The sequence below is a fragment of the Hibiscus syriacus genome, unplaced genomic scaffold, assembly GCF_006381635.1.
Source record: "Hibiscus syriacus cultivar Baekdansim isolate YM2019G1 unplaced genomic scaffold, ASM638163v2 tig00113725_pilon, whole genome shotgun sequence".
Lineage (NCBI taxonomy): Eukaryota > Viridiplantae > Streptophyta > Magnoliopsida > Malvales > Malvaceae > Hibiscus > Hibiscus syriacus.
In genome coordinates this window covers 9,252,175-9,261,029 of record NW_024063471.1, presented here as the reverse complement: position 1 = coordinate 9,261,029, position 8,855 = coordinate 9,252,175, and the positions used below count along the sequence as shown (strand labels likewise).

The 8,855-nt window shown below is 34.0% G+C and overlaps 1 pseudogene; it reads left to right on the top strand.

Moving 5' to 3' along the window:
- The first annotated feature begins 4,638 nt into the window (after positions 1-4,638).
- Positions 4,639-8,627, top strand: LOC120187660 (annotated as a pseudogene).
- The last annotated feature ends 228 nt before the right edge of the window (positions 8,628-8,855 follow it).

Sequence of the window (8,855 nt, the reverse complement as noted above, 5' to 3'; positions counted from 1 at the left end):
TTAAATAAATTAAACGGTTTACACATACAGGGCATTATTCCACAACATTTGCCCATGTTGAAATTGATTCGAATAAAGAAACAAAGAAGGAAAAGAAAGGAAAGGAGGAAGGCATAAATACATGAGTAATTTATTTTTTGTTGTCTATTTTTGTTGTTGTGTATGTGTAAATTAATTAGATAGTAAGTTTATATAAGATTATATAAACTAATTTGTGCGAGATAATTTTTGTTTAAAAAAATATTGTGTTTAAAAATATTTAGTGTTGTTTAAAAAAAATATTTTGTTTTATTTATATTGTATGTGTAAATTAGTAAGGAGTAAAAATTAATTGAATGAAATAATCCGGCCAACGAATTATTACGATATTTTGCCTAACAAATTTGTTTGATATTTTAAAAAATAAAAAAATTATCAAACTAATCATGATTATTAGTAATAATAACTAAATAATTAGTATCAAATCTAAATCATTAATATTTATAATAAATAATTATTAGTAATCATGACTAAATCATATTATTATTAAATCATTAAATATCAAATCATTAGATTAATAATAATTATTAAATCATTATTAATAATATTAGTAATTAATCAAGTTAAATAACAAATTTTATTTGATCATTAATATAATATATATTATATTATATTTAATGATTTAATGTTTTATGAAATTATCTTATCTAATATTTTAATCTAAATTAATTTATTTTTTTATTTGTAGAGAAAATGAGCAACAACTTTTTCACGATTGTCCATTATAATGGACAGATTATGGAAAATGAGGTCGGAGTAGCTTTTCAGTCTGAAAAACCAATAAATATGATGTTCAAAAAAGACATCACATTTATAGAAATGAAGCATAAGATAGAAAGAAAAATTCGAGCTGCAGTTGATGGTTTGAGGTATAGGTTTATGATATGCCCCAACCCAGTCAGATATGCTGCAGTTCCACTTGAAGAAGATGATGATATTGGAACCATGGTTGGATTACATGAGTCAACCAATATAGCAGTTATTGAGTTATTTGTTGATGTGTGTAACATATGTGATGTTCCTGGGTCATCAAGAGGTGTGGCTCAAAATCCATCTGAAATGGCTTTATATAGTCAGTTTGAGGAGCCGACGTACAGGTTCCCGAACAGTTTTATGGCACTATTGGAAAGTGTAAATGAAGTCGGGGGGACATCTGCAACAGCAGAGTATGAGACGAGAAACATATCGAAATTGGTTGTTAATATTGACGCTGAAAATCGATGGGGAGAAATTCACGATGATTCAAGCGAAGATGAAGAAACCGAAGAACCCGTTTTGGGCGACGACGAAAATATTTTTGGTGGAGGTGCAATTGATGAAGTTCCGGCACCGTATGAAGCTACTCCTCACATGTACGAGATAGACTATGATGCAATGAGGGCACCTGAATTCCCAGACATGCCACATTTACCTCCGTACCAAATGACTGAATCATTCGATAATTCTGGTGAATTTTCAGTTGGGGTGCAATTCAGAGGAAAAAATGAAGCTACGCTGGCGATTAAAGAGTACTGCATCAAATGCCATGTTGATGTCCATGTTGCAGAGTCCAACCAGAAAACCCTATACGCAAAGTGTGTAAAATATGGCCCAGAGTGCAAGTGGAAGATCAGAGTGTCGAAAAATCAAAGGCACGATGTTTGGGTCATCACGAGGTACAATGGTTCGCACACATGTTTGCGAAACTCCATCGAACAAGACCACCGACTATTGGACTCCGATGTAATATGTGAATACGTGAAGGCGATGGTTGAAAAGGATCCAAGGATATCTTGTTCAGTGTTAGCTGCATCTATTCGAAGCCAATTTGGATATCAAGTAAAATATGGCAAGGTGTGGAATGCGAAAATGAAGGCAATGAAGTTGACGTATGGAGATTGGGATACATCGTACAATGAGCTACCACATTTGCTACAAGCAATGAAGCGATTTATCCCAGGAACTATAGTGAAGTCTCAAACCATGCCCGCATATGACGAAGAAGGTCAACTTCTGCCAGGGAAGAAAATATTTCATAGACTATTTTGGGCATTCAAGGCATGTATTGATGGATTTCCATTTTGCAAACGTATGATCCAAGTAGATGGTACGTGGTTGTATGGTCAATATAGGCATGTACTTTTGATGGCAGTTGCTCAAGATGGTGAGCGAAATATCTTCCCAATTGCATTCGCCATTGTTGAGGGAGAGACAACAGAGGCTTGGGATTTCTTTCTGACCAATCTACGTCAATATGTCGTTCGTGAAGATGGAGTTTGCTTGATATCCGATAGAGGAACGGGTATTTTGGAGGCAATTGAACGACCAGGAAGTCGTTGGATACCTCCATATGCATATCCGACATTTTGTATCCGTCATATTGGCAAGAATAGTATCGACCAGTTTCATAACGCACATATCCGACATTTTATTCACCATTATTCCCAAATGACTTGAAATATGTTCATTGTCAAGCCTCAACAGTGGAATTTGGTCAGCCATTGGAATGAATCTGTAAAAAAAAATTAAACAACAATATTTAAAAAATCATTTAATATAATCTAATATAAACTAACTAACTAATTTACAACACTAAACTTTAATATAATAACTTATAATATAATAAACTAATAAACTAACAAACTAAACTTTTTAAAATATAAGTTAAACGTAAACACCAAACCCTTAAACAACTAATAAAATATTTTTTTATATAACTAAAACTAACTAATAAACTATTTTTTCATTATAATATACTACTAATAAACTTACTAACTAATTTTTTATATAATATATATTCAACAAACAAATATAACTTAACTATTTAACTAACAAAAACTAATTAAATAATTTTTTTTATATAACTAACTATTAACAAAACAAACTAATTAATTATTTTTTAACTATATAACTATCAAACATATACTAATTAAATAATTTTTAATTTATGTATACTATAACTTAAACTAACAATCATATAACCCTAAACTAATAAACTAATTAACATTTATAATAATAAACTAATTTAAATATAAACAAATTTACCTTATCTCCCTTTCTTCTTCTTACTTTCCTTTCTTTCTCCCTTTCTTTCTTTCTCGGCTGCAATCTCTTCTCCCTTTCTTTCTTTCTATTATGTGTGATCTTTCTTTTATGTTCTTGCGATTTGCACCCCATATATAACCGGCTGCCTCAATTATTTCACCAACAATGGTTCAATTATTGTGCATGCATGATCTCGTGAGCTAGGATCACATGGCATCAATAGCTGTAGGCATGCAGCGGGGAGCAGGAGCACGTGAAGTTATCTTGGCTGCATGTGCATGCATGGTCTCGGGAGCTAGGTGACGCCGGGGCGACCTACAAGGTCGCCGGGACTACATGGCGACCTACAAGGTCGCCGGGACTACATGGCGACCTACAAGGTCGCCCAGACTGCATGGCGACCTCTCCATTGGCTGGCTCCTTTGCATGGCGACCTCTCCATTGGCTGGCTCGTCTGCATGGCGACCTCACCTCGTATAATACTGCATGGCGACCTCTCCATTGGCTCGTGGCTCGTATATGGCTTGTATGGCTCGTATGTCACTCGTATGTCTCCCGTATGTCGCCTGGATTGCATGGCGTCCTACAAGATCGCCTGGATTGCATGGCGTCCTACGAGATCACTGTAGAATTCACCCTATCCCAGCAATTAATCTGAAATGTGCATTATATCGTGAATAAAAAAGTTCGAGAACATTATCTCGTGAATTCACCCTTACATGACCCAAAAAATAGTGTTTATTTAGAAATATGAGAATAAAGAGGCAGTCAGTCTTAGCCTAGCCCATAAAAATTGAAAGAACAAACTACGCTAGAGTCGCAAAACAAAACATAAATAGCAAGTAATAAGTGAAGACAACTCCTTTATTATCTCTCACTCGCTCGTTCTGCCTGACGGTGGCCCAGATTTGAAGGCCCTTTCTCATTATTACACCCATGATTTTTCTTAAATCACCACCACTCTCTCCTCTCTTCCTATGTTTGCAAAAATACAAAACAATTCAAGGTTTGTTCTTTAACACCTTCCTCTCCTTTTTCCGTGCAAAAGAAAACAATAATGGCTGAGAAAGTTTGGCCCTAATAGTTTCGAATTCCAATGCCTTTTGTTGCCTTCTCTTGCTCGACAAACAATTCCATTTGCTATCTCAGTGAAGTTTTTTTCCTTTTCTTATTCTCATTTTCTCTCTCTCTATCTTTGTTTGGTTGCTGAGAAAACTAAGGTTAAGATAAGATTAAAAAAGTTTTCAAATGTTATCTCATTTTTCATTACCGGGTTCATGATTCTTAGTGTAGGTTACTTCATGTCTGCTAAGTTCAGATTTTATCCACGTAAGTTTTATATTCGTTGCATGCTGAACTATTGAAGTTGCAGATGAACAGTTTCTTTGTTCAATGAAAATGAAATGATGCAACCATCAAAATTTCGCCTTGTTTTTTGTTTGTTAAATGTTGGAAAGATTTGTAACTTGTTTAGTTAAAGCAATATTTGGCTTAGGATATAATTAGGGTTTGCATGAAATGGTGCAGGTATGTGCCATTGCTAGCCATATAAATCACACAATCAAGGTTGAACAGATGGGCGTATCTCCATCACAAGCTAAGGGTAAAGAGGAAAACCATGTTTTCCCTGAAGAAAGTACATCACAAGAGTCGCATGAAATTGGCAGTGAATGTTTCCTCACTCAACTTTCAGAGAATAAAAATCAACGTCGTCGAACAAAAACACAAAATGAATCATCAGAATTAGCCACTGGTGCTTCTGAATATGTGGCTAAAGGTGCCAGTGAGCATAACCATACTCAAAGCTTTTGCCTCAAGAACTTTATCAAGAAACAAGGGAACACCAGAAAATAAGCATCAGTGTGGTTCATAAACTGTTCAAATTAAACTTGAAGAATCATGTACTTGGGCTAAACAATCAAAACCACTTTCTAAAGGTTTGTCCGAGAATGCTATTACTGATAGTTTAGGGCTGTCACCACAGGATTCTAGTAAGTACATTCGGACTAATAAACTTCCATGTCTCCAACGAGGTAGTGCAGAGACAACAGTCCGCTTCGAATCTCGGAACATATGTAAGGAACTATGTGAAGATTCAAGCAAGAGAAATCATGGCAAGGGTTTACAATCACCTTCTGAAGATGCAAACAAAGTTATTCAGACCGGTAAATGTTTTCTTTCTGATCCTTCAGGAGACCCTAGCATTGAACAACTGGGGCTCCATTCTGTTGTAGAACGGCATAAAACAACATCAGAGAATTCTGGCCAAAGCAATGATGAAAAAACTTCAAAAGTGATGAACAAGAAATATATGCTAAGATCTCTAAACATGGTGAATCGAGCAGTAATTTTGGTGATGCCAGTCCTAGTGAGCAGCAAAAGAGGAGGGAAAAGAGAGAAAGTGTTGATGAATATTCAAGAATCAGGGGATATCTTCGATATTTTTTGAATCGAATAAACTATGAGCAAAGCCTGATTCTTGCATATTCTGCAGATGGCTGGAAGGGTCTAAGGTGTGTTTATGAACTAATTCTTTACATTTGTGCATGTCACTAGAGAAGTTTGATTGCCCATTTCCCCATGGATATATAGCTAACATATGTTTGTTCCTTTGGACTGTTTATGTAACCTATAGCCACGAGAAGTTAAAACCAGAGAAGGAGCTTCAACGTGCTACATCCGAAATTCATCGATGCAAATCGAAAATCAGAGATCAGATTCAACAGATTGGTTCATTGTGTGATGAAGGAAGGCTCCCTGAATCTTTATTTAATTCCGAAGGACAAATTGACAGTGAGGGTGTAGGAGAATCATAGTTAACATCATTATTCATATAGATGATGTTTATTTGTGTCTTAGAATTACAAATGATTACACATGAACTCTTCTAATTGCAGCTATTTTATGCAAAATGTGGCTCCAAAGATTTGTCCCCTGACAATGATATCATACTCTGTTATGGTGCTTGCGACCGCGGATTCCATCAATATTGCTTGCGACCGCGGATTCCACCTTTGTTGAAAGAAGGAAGAAAGATTTTTCATTGCGTGTTTGAATAATAATTTATTGTATAGGTTTTGAATTGCTTTATTGTCATTAATGCTCTTTCTTGTTCCACACGTTACCTTGTTGATCACAGTTACTCCAGATGATGAGGGTTGTTTATGTCCTGGATGCAACTGCAAAGTTGATTGTATCCAATTGCTTAATGAATCTTAGGGAACAAGTTTTTCCCTCACCGAAAAATGGGAGGTCAATGACAGATTTTCTTTCTTTTCACTAGGCCTTTTTAATGTATATTTTTGTTCCTCACCATACTTATTCATTCAACAGAAGGTCTTTCCTGAGGCAACTTTACCTGCAGATGGAGAAAATCAGGACCCAACTTTGGACTAGCGTCAGATGATTCTGATGAAAATGATTATAATCCGGATGGTTCAGAAACTAGTGAGAAGGATGAGGAAGATGATTCGGAGGAATTTAATTTCACTTGCACTACATCTGAAGAAATGGAAGCACCAGCTAATGGTTCAGAAGATGATAATGTGGCTGACCAGGATGGCTCAAATTCGGAGGATCTCGACGTTGTGTCAGTAGATGATGATTCTATGTCCGAATATGGTGGGAAGGAGTCTTTAAATGAACTATTATCAATAATGGAATCAGCTTCTGAACAAGATGGTGATGTTCTTTCTAAGAAACGGAGCAATGAAAGGTTGGACTACAAGAGGTTATATGATGTGAGTGTCATTCATCTTAGACATGGTTATGTGTACCTATTTAGAAAACCTGCCATGACCCATTGCTATACCGATTCATATAACTTTGTGCATGATGGGGTCACTCTCCAGCAGTGATGGACGTAGGGGTAGTCGGGGGAGATCGTCCCATGAAAATTTTAAATTCTGATATATTTTAGATATTTTATTTGTATTTTCTATTGATAATATGTTTTTGTCTCCTAAAATTTTATAAGTTCGCCTCTAACATAAAATCCTACCTCCATCCCATTCTCCGGAATGTACTACTTTTGGTGGTGCTTCATCAGGCAAGTGATTTCCACTATGATTTGGTTATGCAGGAGACGTATGGAAATGTTCCTTCTAGTTCCTTCTAGTTCCAGTGATGATGAAGATTGGACAATAACGAGGAAAAGGTTGAAATGTAGTCCAGAAGAGGCAAATGGAAATGCTTCTGAGGGAGTTGCAACTACATCCGGTTCAATTGGTAAAAGATCCAGTTCATCAGCCCATACAAGATTAGGGGAAGCTGTAAAGCAGGTAGATACAGTGCGTTATATGACAATATTAGAACTTGGGTATAATCAAGCTTTTGTTTTGTGAAATACTGCAACTAATTGGTTAATACTTTTTAAGGAGGTATGGCCACTTAATTATTGTTCCTTAATTATGTCATATAACTATATAAATGATTTAAATCAAGTAACATGTCATTAAAATTTAACGGAAGTATTGATAATAAAATCCTTATACTTATATATTCTATCAATTTATCCATAATTTAAATTATGAAAAACTCTTCAATCAAATGGTGACATGTGACACCATCTAATTAAAAGATTAACTTTCAAAATAATAATAATACTAATAACAATAATTAGATGATTAAATTTATTAAATTAAATTTAAAATTATGACCAAATTGATAGAATGTATAAGTATTAATTATTGAGTACCAAATATGTAATTATATCAGTTTTGTTAACTACGTGAACACTTTCGTTAAATATTATCTATATATAGCTTGATTAACATCATTTAAACAGTGAACTAATTTGATTGATTAAATTAAAATATAAATAACTAAAATAAAAAGAAATAATAATTAAATGATCATGAATATAATTTACTCCGCTTTTAATTTTTCTTCTGAAAATAGATTAATTTGGTGATTATTTTTGTTCCTTACAGACTTTATGAGTCTTTCAAGGAAAATCAATATCCTGATCGATCAAAGAAAGAGAGATTGGTTAAAGTGCTAGAAATAACTTTCCAGCAGGTCATTAATACCACAACTTTTTCGTCAAAAGGAAGTCCGTTAACCTTTTATTCTAAAAGGTCAACTCAAGTTATCAAATTATTACTTTTATTTCATTTTGATACTTAGATTTTATATATTTTTCAAAATCATACCTAATATTTTAGTTTAAGTTTTAATTTAGTACATGCCATTAAAAATTAATAGAACTATTGATACAATATTTTTATATTTTTCAATGATGATGTGGCATTAACTTAACATCACCATTAAGTTTTTAAGTGCTAATACCAAGATAAAACCTAAACTAAATGTTAAGTATGATTTTAAAAATAAATAAAGTTTATGAATCTTGCAGGTCAGCAAATGGTTCTTCAATGCTCGTTGGAACTTCAACAATTCATCATCTGTTAATGAAACTTCACCCCAAAAAAGTTTCAGAAAATGATATTGACACACAGGCTCCTAATGAAACTTTGGACGGTGGAGATATACAAGACAAATCCAAATTGTCAAATGGGGGGATTCAAAATCTTGATGAGGCAAAGCTATCGCATGATCTTTAAATTAAGAGTAAATTAAGGGTAAATTACAAGTTAGTAACTTAACTTTATCTTACATTAAAATGACGTCATTTTGAATTCCTTAAAAAATTAAATTTAGACTAAAACGACGTCATTTTGGTTACAATACGACCATATCATAACGTTATTAATTATTTAACGGCGGAATGATAAAAAAAATCAATCTATAAAGTTGTATGAGTAGAATGAATGAAAGTGTGATGAGTGAAA